Genomic DNA, 13,777 nt, shown 5'->3' with positions numbered 1-13,777 from the left:
GTGCTTCGCACAACACCTCCCTGGAGGGGCCTGGGCGGGCGGTGGGGTGGGGAGTATGACTAGACAGCCCTTCTTTTTGGAGGGGACCTGAGTAGCGACCGCAGGCACACGGCTGTGGCTGAAGCCAGCCGCCTTCCCCAGCTCTGCTAACAGGGACTTCTCAGACTCTGCCCCCAAGAAGCTCCACCACAGCAGCGATCACAGTGCTGGGGCGGGGAGGGGGCCCGGGACTCACAGCTGCAGCCGAGACCGCCACCCACAGGCCTGCAGGGGACGTGGCATGAGTGGCATCCTGGAAATTCTACAGAGAGGTGACTCGGCCCCAGGACCTTCTGGTGGTTTAACCTCTACAGTCTGTCATAATGGCTTTCTCTTTGCCACCAAGGAGTTGTGTTAGAAAAACACAAGGAGAAAAAGGAGGACGAGGGTGGGGAGAGGGGTGATTGGAGGGTATCAACCCAGAGCAAAGACGAGGGGCCGTCCTGAGTTACCCACACTCCCCTGCTCTAATGTAGCCTAGGGGCTCTCAAACATGGAACTTCTTTCGCTTTACTCTTACAAAGCACTGAGGTTGGATCTTAGTCTTGAGTCACTTCCCAGTGGGGCCAGAGTTACCATCTGACCCAGAAACTACTTCTCAGTACATACCCACCCAAGGGAACTAAAAACATGTCCACACAAAAACAGATGCGTGAATGTTCACAGCGACAGTATTCATAATAGCCAAAAAGTGGCAGCAATTCAAATGTCTATCAGCTGACAGATGGATAAAGTGTGGCTTGTCATACTAGGAATATTGTTTGGCCGTAATGTGGATGAACCTTGAAAACATTACGCTAAGTGAAAGAAGCCAGACACAAAAGACTGTATGTTGTGTGGCCCCGTTTACAGGAACTATTCAGAAAAGGTGGACCTGCAGAGGCAAAGCAGTTCAGCAGCTGTCGGGCGGGGCTGGGGGGCTGACTGGGCTCGGGGCTTCTTTGGGGTGAAAATGTCCTGGGGTTATGGTGACAGTCGCCCAGCTTTGTGTGACACCAAAACCACGGAATTGTGCCCTGTAAAAGTGTGAATTTGATGGCATGGGAATTACATCTCATTAAATTGTTACAAAAATTCTTGAGTACTCCAGAGGAATATGAGCTATATCTACCGATACAACATTAGGATATTTAAAACAGGAAGATTTAAACTTCATTAAAATAATAAACTCATTAGATGTTCACATACTTTACAAAATAAAAACTATATTCTCAAAACAAAAACTCTTAGTGAGAATAATAGGATTGGTTTACATTTTCATAAGTCTGTGTAATGGCTGGCTTAACAAAAAGCAGCCAATGTCCCTACCTGACTTTTCATTCAACCTCTCGCAAGAGTGGTTTTGTTAAGTGCAGCAGGGACATCCAGACGCTCGCAGATGTGTGCTAAGGTTGGAAAAGGGGGGGTGTCCGAATGACCTTCCCAGCTACCTTGGCTCCTCTCCCGCGCTGCCCCAACACCCAAGCGTTGGCTGTTTCTTAAAGATTAGTTCTAATGTGGCATCTGAAACCACATCAATAAACTTTTCACCTTGCCTATATTTGTGAGAAAATGAGACCAAATGTTTTATTATTATTATAAAATAATTTTGACCTTGTAGACCCCCTGACCTGTTGGGGACCCCCAAGCCCATGGTTTGAGAATGGCTGTTCCAGACCAATGTCACCCATTTCTGTGGTGACCAGCAGGGGGCAGCACGCAGACCACAGCTCAGTGACCAGGGGACCAAGCCCAGGCCCTTCCCACGGGGGTGTCTCTATCCCACTCTGCAAGCACATGCAGGATCCTGCTTCCCACTGTGGACGGCTTTGGGAGGGAGACGTGTGTGGCAACCCCCTGGCCAGGCCCAGCATGGCCGTGCCCCCATCCTCCAAGTCCTCCTCAGATTCGGCCTTGACCTTCTCTCAAATGAGGCCAACATGCACACCAGGAAAACACAGGGTAAAAAAATGAGACTCATCAGAGAACTTTAAACAGGTGTCCCACTTCCAGCCTTTGGTGCATTGTGGTTTGTTTTGCTTTGTTTTAAAATTTCTGCTATCCTGTGAATAGCACCGTCGCGCTGCTGTGAGTGGGAAAAGTGTTACTCTGTTCCAAGTAAAGGCTTAAAATACACTACAGCTCGGCAGCCCTGTTTCTTTACTAGTATTATTTCAAAAACAGCACACCCCCTTATTCGGGGGGGGGCACGCTCCAGGTCCTCCAGTGGCCACGCAACGCTGTTCCCTACACACACACACACACACGCACGCACGCACGCACGCCTAGGGTAAAGTTTAATTCGTAAGTCAGGCATAGTGCAGGATTAACCACAACAACAAAAGTAAAATGGAACAATTACATCAGTATGCTGTAATAATAGTTATGTGAATGTGGTCAACCTCTCTCAAAGTATCTCGCCGCACTGCGCCTGCCTCTTCCCTTCAAAGGAGCACGGTCCGGCTGCTCTGTGGCTCACCCGGACTGCTAGCACCCCTACTTTTGAGCTTCGGAGCTACCACTAAGTAAAACAAGGGCGACCTGAACACTGGCACTGGGATGCTGCGAGTGGACCCGATAACCAGGACGGTTGTTGAGTGACTAACAGGGACAGTGTGTCCACAGAGCAGACACGCTGGACAAAGGGATGGCCACAGCCCGGGCGGGACACAGTGGGATGGCATGAGATGTTGTCACGCTACCCAGAACGGCACATAACTGAGAACTTATGAATTGTTCATTTCAGGAATTTTCCGTTTAATGTTTTTGGACCATAGTTGACAACAGCTAACTGAAACCACAGAAAGGAAAACCGCGGGGGACCTCTGTATTCTGGAAGCTTCCAGAAATGGAAGAAAGGGTCTCTCTGGCCAGCAGAGACTGTGTCCTGTGTAAACTGGGTGCCCGGGCAGCCACCTGCCATTGCCTCACAGATGCTGCCGCTCCTGCTCCGGCCTGCAGGGGCCGCCACATCTCAGGCCGCTGCTCCCAGGCCTCGAAGGCCTGGAGCCTGTGGCCCGTCCAGGCCAGCCAGGCACCACGAGTGTGGAGTGGCCCCTCTCGTCTGCCAGGCACCCCTGCAGAAGCACGGCGCACCACAGCAGGGGTGACCATGGTAGGGAGCAGCAAGCCACAGTGGGAAGTCCATCTTCTGCAGAAGATTCTGAACCAAAAGGGTGTGGAGCTGGGCGGGGGGAGGGGGTGGGGAGAAAGAAGGGGTCCTGCGCCCTCATGCTCAGAATATCAGCTCCTTTATGGTGGGACAGGTGGGGCGTCCAGGAGAAGGCAACAGAAAACATAGGTAGGGACACAGCAACTCCCCAAATGAACCCCTGGGGCATGAAGCCCCATTTTAACACTTTGACTCACTTCCCAGTGTGGCCAGATTTGGGAGATCAATGACAAGGGAACCCCTAAACTCACATTTATGTGTCCTCTGACCCATTTGAGGGCAATTTCCTTTTCTTCTTTTTAAGAGTGGAGGGAGAGAGAGAGTGTTTTCATACATGCCCCAACCAGGGATCAAACCTGCTGTGCCCTGCCTGGGAATTGAACCTGCAACCTTTAGGTGTACAGGACAAGGCTCCAACCAACTGAGCCACACTAGCCAAGATGACGGCAATTTCTTTTCTTTTCTTTTTTTTTTTTTTTTAATTTAACCAAAACAACTCTGCGATCACCCACAGAGTATTCTGTTCTGTTCTTACTAAATCTAATCATTTGGGGGCTTGTTTGTTTGTTTGTTTGACATAAAGGGAGAAGTAACGAAACAGAAGAGGTCACTGAGCTAACCGATGGTTTACTAGCCCTGGGCCAGTATTGCTTTCTCTGCAGCAGGTCGGTCACTTGGTGGCTGCAAGTGTGGAGGGAGGGGTTTTGGAGCAGTGAGGATGGTGGAGAAAAGACTCAATTAGGAAAGAAAAACCCACGAAGTCTGGCTTTCACGCAAACTTACTGAAAGTGCAGGAACTAGTCAGTTATCTTTCCTCGGCCTCAGTTTCCTCATTGGCACCCAAGGGAGCTGAGATGGAGCAGCTGGAGGGACTGCCCTGTGCAGTTCCAATGCCTGGCTCCACCCTGCCAGGCTGCAGGAGGGAGGCACAGGGGCAGGCAGGGGACCCGTGAAGGATCCTGGGGCCGGCAGCTGCTGGCTGCTCCGACCTGGGAGATGGGACCTGAGCCCCCACCCCAGCATCACTGCCAGGTCCGGGAGGAGGAGCACATCCGGGGCCCCCACTCCTCTCACTCCCGGAGCTGTCCTTTGCCCAAAAAGAGCAACCCAGGGCAGACGTGGGAGAGGGCGGGCAGCCTGAGGAGCCATACTTGAGGAACTTGCCGACAAAACCAGCTTAGGTTCTCCAAACCTCCTCAGTCTGAGCCAGCTGCCAGCTCCCTGACCCGTCAGCCAATCCGTCCCCGGCTTCTTACACCCCCTTGACCATGTGGCTCCGCTGCCAAACTGTGCTCACCACCACCCAGCACCCCCTGCTGGGCTCTGTGACCCGCCCAGTGGGGGGCTCAAGGAGGAGGGTCGGGAGGGCCCTTCCCAAGGCACTGCCGGGCTCAGACCCTCTCGGAGCAGGTCCTTCAAACTTCCAAAGTGCAGTGTCACGTCAGTTGAATATGGATGTGCCCTTGTATTAATAAATGTCAATGTCTTGGACAGAAATCAAATGATGAGGAACAAAACAGAGGCTTAAAAAGCCAAGTAAAAAACAGGGAAGGAGAACCCACACATTCACAAGGGGAACGGTGGAACTGGCCGAGGGCTGGGAGGGGAGCTGAGGCAGCGGGCTTCACGGAAAGGGGGCTGCCAAGAGCCTGGCCTCCTCTGTGAGCGAGGGGAGGAGGGGCACGTGGGCCAGGCCTGTCTCTGAGGCCCTTCCAGCTGTGAGAGAAAGAGGATGAGGAAGAGAGGTGTGTGTGTGTGAGTTGTGTGTGTGCGTGTGTAGTGTGGGAGTATGACGTATATGTCCAGTGTATGTGAGATACAGGGTATAGCATGTATGTGGTATGTGTGGTAATGGTGGTCATGTGTGGTATGTATGGTGTGCATGTGTGTGGTATGTATGGTATGGTATATGTATGGCATGTGGTGTGTGATGTGCGTGTAGGGTGTAGGGTACTCACGTGTGGTGTGTGGTGTGTATGGTGTGTGGTATGCATGGTGTATGTGGTATGTGTGTTGTGGTGTGTATGGTGTGTGGTATATGTGTGGTGTGTGCAGTGTATGGTGTGTGGTGTGTATGTGTGTGGTATGCATGGTGTATGTGGTATGTGTGTTGTGTGTATGTGTATGGTATGCATGGTGTATGTGGTATGTGTGTTGTGGTGTGTATGGTGCGTGGTACGTGGTGTGTGGTATATGTATGTGGTATGTGGTATGTGTGGTATATGTGTGTGGTGTGTATGTGTGTGGTATGCATGGTGTGTGTGGTATGTGTGTGTGATGTGTGGTGTGTGGTGTGTGGTGTGTGTGTGGGGCTGGGGAAGGGAAGCGAGTCCTGGGGGAGGTGGATGTTCTACCTGAGACCCGGCCCCAGACATCCTCCTCCTCTGAGGTGCTCCCACCTCTCCCTCCCGGCTGGACAGCGGCCCCAGGGGGCCCCGCCCCTCTCCTCTGCATCTCGGCACAGGGTGTTCAGTGAGTATCTGTTTGTCTGGGCTGATTTCATCAGGGATGGCCTTTCCCAGACAAGGAAGAATCCAGACAACAAGCCAGACACGCTCAGAGCAGAGACAAGCTCTCGCCACCCTCTGGGACTCGTTCGCTCATAGGCATTTGTTACTCAGCGTCCCCGGGGGTGGCCTGCGCCCAGGGCTCCTGACAGCACCCCAACGACGCTCCCGCTGTGCCCTGACAGCAGAGAGGCCTCCCGGGAGCCCGTGTGCCCACGTGGCCCTCGGGCACCACCTGCACCCGCGGGCCGAGACGAGCCCACGGAGGCTGCATTCTGTCAAGTGCCTCTAAACCCTGTAGCGGGGGGCTCAGGGGGCCACGTTGGGGGGAAGAAGAACAGGAGGTGACTGGTGGTGACTTCCTGAGAAAACACCTGGGAGGGGGTGGAGGTCCATGAGGCCAGGTAACTTTCTGGGGAAGATCTGTGAAAACAAACACATGTTTACAGGAAGATCCAATTCCCATCCCCCCGAAGTCCAGAGCCCCTCTCCCTGGGCATCAGTCACCGCAGGCAAAGGCTGCCGCCACAGCCGACTCCCCACGGAGCGTGACCATAACGCAGCCGCGCAGGCCGTCTCCCGGGCGCTGCGGAATGGCAGCGGCAAAGACAGCCTGAGCTCAGGCGCCGCCGCTCCCAGATGGAGGCTCTTCACATCTTATTACATATGCTGTTTGCTTTCTCATCACATCGTCTCACAGTATTAAAAGTCCTCAGAACCATGATTAACGGTGACTCGGTCTTCTGGGTATGTTTCATCGCGTCCTGTCTGGAGGCACAAGATCACCCGTGACCCTGTGCTGCGGTACCGGACACTGGAGTTGGTAACCTGGGAGGTAGGCCTTTGTGCCCATCTCTGGTTATTCCCGTAGGACAGATTCCCGAAACGGAAAGGAAGGGTATTTTTCTGCACGTATCTTGAGACATTTATGATGGCAATGTTTGCAGCCCCTCAAAGCTCCTGGCTGCAGGCCTCTCTGAGGTGCCCCTACAACTGCCCACCACAAAACGATCTGCTAAAGGCAACTGCATCCTGGCGGAATAATGTGGATTTTGTATCTTCTCAGAGCTCAAAGGCGGAGAACTTATCTGTAAGTCTCCAATACGTGGTTTTAATAATGCATACAGTGTTCTAATCACACACACACACACACACACACACACACACACACACACACACACACACGCCTCCTGCCCTGGCTGGGTGGTTCAGTTGGTTGAAGCGTTGTCCTGTGCACCAAAAGGCTGTGAGGTCGATTCCCTTCAGGGCGTGAACAGGAGGCAACCAATCAATGCTTCTCCCTCACCCTCCACACCTTCCTCTCTCTCTAAAATCAATAAGCATATCCTCAGGTGAGGATTAAAAAAAAAAGAAGGCCTCCTCTCCAGAAACATTTGAGTCTACAAAAGAAGGCTCTCCCCACGTAACAGACTCGTGGGCTCAGAACCTGGTAACGGGTCACTGGCCTTGGAGCCAGCTAACACCTCTGCAGCCCACAGTTCCTCTCTACAAAGGGTGGGTCTCCGCCTCCACCACAGGCTCACAGTGAGGATGAAATGGGAGCAAACTCCTGTGAACGCCACACGGCCACCAACCCAGGAACGCGCTGCTGTTCAACACCCCACTCCCCAAAACTTACAGCCGCTCCAGCGCTGCCGGCCTGCGGCATCTCTAAGATGCACCAGACTTGGAAACGACCCCGCCACAGGGTCTCTGACCCACCTACCAGGGCCAGCCGGGAAGGGGACAAAGCCACTGTCCCAGAAAGGACAGCTCCCTTTCGCCCACACCTTTGCCCGGTGTGGTTCTCTCTCCCACCTTTAGACCCTGACATTTTCCGCCCCCTTGATTTTATTTCAGGGAAACTCAATGATACAACTGAGCCAATGGACCCTCTCCCCACAGGGTGTGATATGGATGGACGGCCTCATGGACAGACGAGAAATGATACGGGGAGAAGGGCAGGCGGAACGGAAGGGCTGAAGGAAACCGCAGGGTCTGGGAGGGGACACCGTGTACAAAGGCAAACCCGAGTCGCCAGCAAGTGCAGGACTCCGAGAGAACAAAAGCACCCTTCCGCCCACGTAGGGAATGAATGAAATGTGTGGACCAGCCAAGAGCAGCTGCCAACCCACAGACTCAGGAGCAAGACATGAACGTCGTAAACCACTGAGTTTTTTTTTGGGGGGGTGGTTGTTATGCAGCATTATCATGGCAACAGGCAGCTCATACAAATGGCACCCCAACCCCAACCTCCGCATCTGGCCAAGCCCCTGCCGGGGCTGTTCGGAGTTTGACTTTCAAACTGGTGAGCTGTGGAAAGGCCAAAAAGACCAGGTGGGGAGGCAAGCGGGAGACCCACAAGGCAAGCTGCCCAGCCACGTGCCAGAGCCAGAGCCAGAGCCAGAGCCAGAGCAGGGAGGTCTAGGGAAAGGCCAGGGCCTTCTCAAGAGGCCTGTGCAGGTTGGAAAAGAGGCTTCCTCCCCCCTGGCTGGTGTGGCTCAGTGGACTGGGTGCCAGCCTGTGAACCAAAGGGTCACCAGTTCAACTCCCAGTCAGGGCACATGCCTGAGTTGCGGGCCAGGTCCCCAGTAGGGGACACATGAGAGGCGACCACACATTGATGTTTCTCTCCCTCTCTTTCTCCCTCCTATCCCCTCTTTAAAAATAAATATATAGAATCTTTTAAAAAAATTGTTTTAAAAAGAGGCCCCCGGGCCCTGCATTTAGTTTCCTAGGGAAGGCTGGGAGACCCTTTGTCACACCTGCCCTGGGCGTGGGGGAGGGGAGAGTGGCTGCTGGTCACATCCTAGCTGTGCAGAGGCGGGGCGGGGCGGGGAAGCAGGGGAGGAGACGAGGCGTCTAAGGGAGGGAGAAAAAGCAGGGATGAATATATAAAAGAATACTTGCCACCCAGCCGCGTGCTTCAGTGCTTCCCCGGGCCTCAGAGGCACTTGTAAGAGCTGTCAGTTCTACTCCCAGGTATTAATATGCCAGGGAACCCTTAGCAACAGCCCTGACATCTGCTCTGTTACTATGATACGGGAAACACGATAACAGCCGCAAGATAAGGGGAGCCGAGAGGAGCCGTGCTGGGAGGATGAAAGATGCAGACAGGAAGCCCGAGGCCTGTCTGAAACCTGAGGGGCCCTCGGCATGTCTGGGCTGACTGTGCACAAGGCAGGGCTCCGGGGACCCGGAGATGAGAGGAGCCCCAGGAAGCTACTCCCTGGTGACTGTCCCTGGAGCTCACCCTGTTGGCCACCACAGCAACCCCGCCAGATCTGCCTCTTCAGGTGACTCTTCTCCCTCACCCCCACTCTGATTCTCCCCAAGTCCTGCCCAGACTGTGGCAAAAGCTACCTAATGGGGCTGACCTGACCCCGGCCACTTGGCAGCCACAGAGGCCGTCCTTAAAGCCTAGGCGGGGCCATGCTTAGAAGCCCCGTTTAAAGACCCACAGCAGCTCCCCAACTGCTGAAGCGAAAACCCAGGCCGCACTCTAGGTCAGCCATGACGGGGCCCAGACTGCCCTTCCAGTCTCACCTCGCTCCAGGAACTCGCGCTCCAGGCACCTGGACCCTGACGCGCTCCGGCTGCTCGCCTGCTCAGCCTCGTCCCACATGTCCCGTGGAGCTGTCTACCTGCAGGGGCCCAGCACTCTCCTCGGGGAGTCTCTAGCTCCTCCTCGCTCAGCTCCCAGTGGGAACCAACCCCCTGGCCTCTGCCCAGCACTTCACGGGGGGACTTTGCTTCTGTTTCCCCCGTGAAGACTGCAGCTCTCAGGATGCATCTTGGCGTCCACGGGCTGGCTCAGTGCCCGAGACATGGCAGGTGTCCGGCACACATCTGCTCACCTCCAAGGGCCCACCGTGGCCCGTGGAGTAATGCCCAGCCTCCCCAGCCTGGGGTTCAAGGCCCTGCGGTGCGGCCTCTCACTCCTCAGCCTGCCTTCCTCCCAGCGCTGTGCAGGGCCGGGCACTGGACAGGGCTGGCCCATGACACCTGCCTCCACCAAGTGGTTCCCACCCTCTGCAACCACGGAACACCTCGAAAGGACTCCAGCTGGAGGAATGGTCAACAATGGCACGAGCGGGCGCGGTGTCAAAACGACAAACGGCCTGGACGGGGCCACCGCAGGATCAGGTGCAAGAAGTGGGAGCAAGTGGCAGGTGCACGGCCAGCACGGCCAGCACGGAACCCCGGGGACACAGCCCGGCGGCCAGAGGAGGCGGCTTTGGGGTTACCGGTGAATTTATTCTACTGATCCTTTCCTTTCTCTCTCTCTCAAGTTTTTTTTCTCTCTCTTTTTAAATAGAATTTATTTATTTATTGTTAGAGAGGGTAAGGGACGGAGAGAAACATCAGTGTTACCTGGACTATAACCCAGGCATGTGCCCTGACTGGGAATCCAACCGGCGACCCTTTGGTTTGCAGGCAAAGCGCTCAGTCCACTGAGCCACACCAGCCAGGGCTCCAGAGATCCCTTTCTAAGGAGGATTTAGTTAAGAGTTTCACAAATGAGGGTACCCTACCTATCCTCAGCCCTCTGCTGAGATTCCTCCGCTGGGGTGGGCTTCTCTAAAGCCCTGCAGCCCCTGCTCACACGCCTGCCACCCTCCTCATCGGTGGTGCCCTTGGAGGAGCAGTAGACCCTGGACGCCCTGTGGCCTGCGTTGTGGGACATCCCCGCTGAGTCACAGAGCTAAGCATCTGCTGTTGTCTCCAGAAGGACAAGAAACAGCTACTTTTGGCTTCATTACCCTCACACATTCAACAAACATGCACTGAGTGCCAAGTATGCACTAGGCACATGCCTAGCATCCCAGTTTGCTGCAGGCTGAGCAGGGTTGATTTTTGTACCCTTGGAAGACCTTCCCTGGTACACAGCTGGGAGGCCCTGCTTAGCACGGCGGGGTCTTCTCCCCAGGAAAATAAACCCTCGTCTAAAACACCCATTCCATCAACCCCAACCCCTGCCTATCTTTTTGTTGAACTGAAATCAGTTTCTCATTTCCGGGCCAAAACGCTATGCAAAGGCTCCCACTCTTCCTCCTCTCCCTTCAAGTGCTGGCCCTCCAATTTCAACAGCTCCACACCCTGCCTCCCTGTCCCGGAGGCACAGTTCACTTTTGTCATCTCTGGAAGGCCTGAAACAAGGCAGAAGAAGTCCCGAAGCAAGGTGATAGCAGAGTCAAGGCTACAGGGTAACCAGGTTCCTGGAGTGACCCGGGAGCGCACAAGAAGGAGGGGCCCGAGGGGCCCAGGGGTCTCACAGGTCTCATGATATTGTCTCCTAGGGCCTCTGACGCAAATACCAAAGCTGGGAGGCTTGGGATCGTTCTAGACCCTCGAAGCCCAAAACCAAGAACCTGCAGGGCAGGGTTCTCCCCGAAGGGCCCGGGACGTGTCTGTCCCCGGCTCCTCCCTCGGTTTCTGGCGTTGGCCGGCAATCCCTGGCATTCCGCAGCTTCCGGCTGCGTCGCCGACCTCTGTCTTCATCTCGCGGGCGTTCCGGCCTCTGCGACCCCACGTGGCCACCTCCCTGTGTCTCTTGCCTTCACCTGGCCTCCTTCTCTCTGAGTCTCTCTTCTTATAAGGACACTCGTCATAGAACATTAAGACGAAAGGAGATGCCAATCTGACCTCGTTTTAGCTAATTATATCCGCAATGCTGCTATTTCCAAATGAGGTCCCATTGGGAGGTTCTGGGGGTTAGGACTTCAACATGTCCTTCTGGGGGGCCACCGTTCACCCCATTCTACATGGGGAAAACAGGACCCAGAGCCCTACCTGGTGGTGGGGGACAGCGGGCCCAGTGGACCCCCGAGGAGGTGTGCAGGGATGTTTAAGCTGCCCTGGGGCCCCCAGGGTGCTCAGGGCCAGGGCGAGGGTCTCCGCCTGAGACACGGGGCTGTCATGGTCGAGGCAGGAAGAGGACATATGAGGACGGTCTCTTCTGTCATTGTTTGACTTGGGAGTTCTTAACAGGTGGGCTGTGAACTTGGATGGGAACAAACTATATCTTTATTTTCGTTAACCCACAACTGAACTTTTCTATTTCCTTTATCTATGAATATCAGCAACACACCACAGTATTAACAGAACTTGTGCCTGGGTCATCCGTAGAATCTCAGCTATTTTTATATCACAATGCAGAGTTGCAGATAGGTCAAAATATTTTTTTTTTTTTTTTGCTCAACGCTACCTTTATAATAGTTACAAGATCTACCTCAAGGCTGTTTACGTAAAGCTTCAATGAAGAAGCTGTGGCTGGGTAGCTCAGTTGGTTAGAGCTTTGTCCTGATATGCCAAGGTTGTGGGTTCGATCTCTGGTTGGGGCACATACAAGAATTAACCAATGAATGCATAAATAGGCAGAACAAGGTATGAATTTTCTCTCTTTCTTCCTTCCTCTCTTCCTCATTCTATAATCAATCAATTAAAAAAAAGAAGCACACAGATCATTATATCAAAAGTTTGTTTTTAAAAAATATATCCTGATCAACTATGAGTCGATGTAATTGGTTTCCTTCGGAACTTGTTTGTGCATTTAAAATCACTATTTTGAGAAATGTTCCATAAGAATCGCCAGACTCTAAAAATAAAGAGGGAGGTGGGTCTCCAGCACAAACAAGGAACGGGGGATAGAATCGGAGCCTGACAGAAAGGTGATCAGAATGAAATCGAGCCTTCGCCGTCGGCAGGATTCCAGGCCCCCTGGGTTCTTCGCTCAGAAAACGTCTAGTCTTCCTGGGGCTGCGGGCGCCTGGCTGGGCCCGCGGTGAGGGGTGTTACTGCTGTGTCCTCAGTGCAGAGACAGAAGCCTGCATCCGTGCATGCGATCTGTGTGTGTCTGGAAACTCCCAGGCAAACAGGGTTTGTGTAGAGGAAATCTGACTGTAGATCACATGTGAGCTGCTTGTTGGAAGAGCCCAAGAGAAAACGCTCTGAAGCAAAAAAGCCTCTGGAAGAAAAACGAACCCGCCCCTTCTCACCTGCTCGGTCAAGTCCCAGTTCCTCAGGGGCAGTCCTCCAGGTCCCCAGGAGCAGCGTCCCACACTGCTGGCTCCCCCAGCAGCCACCGCACAGCCTGACCAGGACACCAGCCCTCAGGTGGCTCTGTGGGGCTCCGACAGGGACTCCATCCTCCTTCCGCCCGCGTTGGCGGAGCTGGGGCAGGGACCCTGGCCCTGGCTGTTTGCTTAAAGCAGCAGCCGAGGCACCTCCCAGCTGACCTGACCTGCTATCTGGGGGCCAGCTGTCCCTGCTCATTCGTGGAAACACAAACAGACGTTTCCCTGTCCCCACTCCAAGGTTAAGCGCCGTGCTGCCTGGGACCAGCTGTCAACTTCTGTGCACACTCCCTGTTCTGCTAGCAGAGGCTAAGACCCCAAACAAGTGGGGGTGCCTGTCACGAACCACCATTGTGAGGACTGCTGAGGACTCGGGCAATGGTGGGGGGGTCATCTGAGAGTGAGAAGAGGGAACTACCTCCGGAGTGTTTTCTGGCACAGAGAAGATGAGCAGGGGAAAGGCCAGACAGAACCACCAGCATATCTGCCAGTAGTTTTCAAAGCTTTTAGGAGAAGCCCACAAATTAAACATGCCTGCACATGCTCAGCTTGACCCTGAGCTACTGAACTGGGAAGGGACAACAGTCGGCTCTACAGGACACTGCCCACCTGCCAGGTGCTTGCCCAGAGCTGCCACCTGAAGTTTCTCATAATCCCAAGGGGATGGCATGACACCCTCTCTTCCAGAGAAGGGGCTCAGACCCTGCTCTTGGGAGGCAAAGTCACTCTCTCAAGGCCACACAGCTGCCCCTGGCCCTCAGTTTGGCCCCACTGACTGAGCTGAGCCCAGGGACTTCCCATCACCCTCTCTGCTCCAGGGAGCCTTGGCTTCAGTATTTGGCACCCGATGAAAGCAACAGACCAGGAGGTATCCTCCAAGCATCTCCCATGCTCCCAGAACTCAGGGGAGTGCCAGGAGTTCACAGAAACTGAGACATGCAGGAATTGGCCAACCAGCTGTTCACAGAAACTGAGACATGCAGGAATTGGCGGCTGATTGGAAA

General features: G+C 54.2%; 1 protein-coding gene across 1 annotated transcript in view; it reads right to left on the bottom strand.

Moving 5' to 3' along the window:
- The window catches only part of RPH3AL (rabphilin 3A like (without C2 domains)), a 96,013-nt gene extending 83,124 nt beyond the window's left edge, over window positions 1–12,889 (bottom strand). Inside the window, 1 exon segment of the mRNA XM_053662740.1 lies at window positions 12,696–12,889. The gene's annotated coding sequence lies outside the window, so the exon portion shown is untranslated.
- Between the last annotated feature and the right edge of the window lie 888 nt (window positions 12,890–13,777).

This window comes from Artibeus jamaicensis, unplaced genomic scaffold (assembly GCF_021234435.1).
Source record: "Artibeus jamaicensis isolate MK-2021 breed Jamaican fruit bat unplaced genomic scaffold, CSHL_Jam_final contig_2790, whole genome shotgun sequence".
Taxonomy (NCBI): domain Eukaryota; kingdom Metazoa; phylum Chordata; class Mammalia; order Chiroptera; family Phyllostomidae; genus Artibeus; species Artibeus jamaicensis.
The sequence above is the reverse complement of the archived record's forward strand: the minus strand, read 5'-3'. Positions and strand labels throughout refer to the sequence as shown.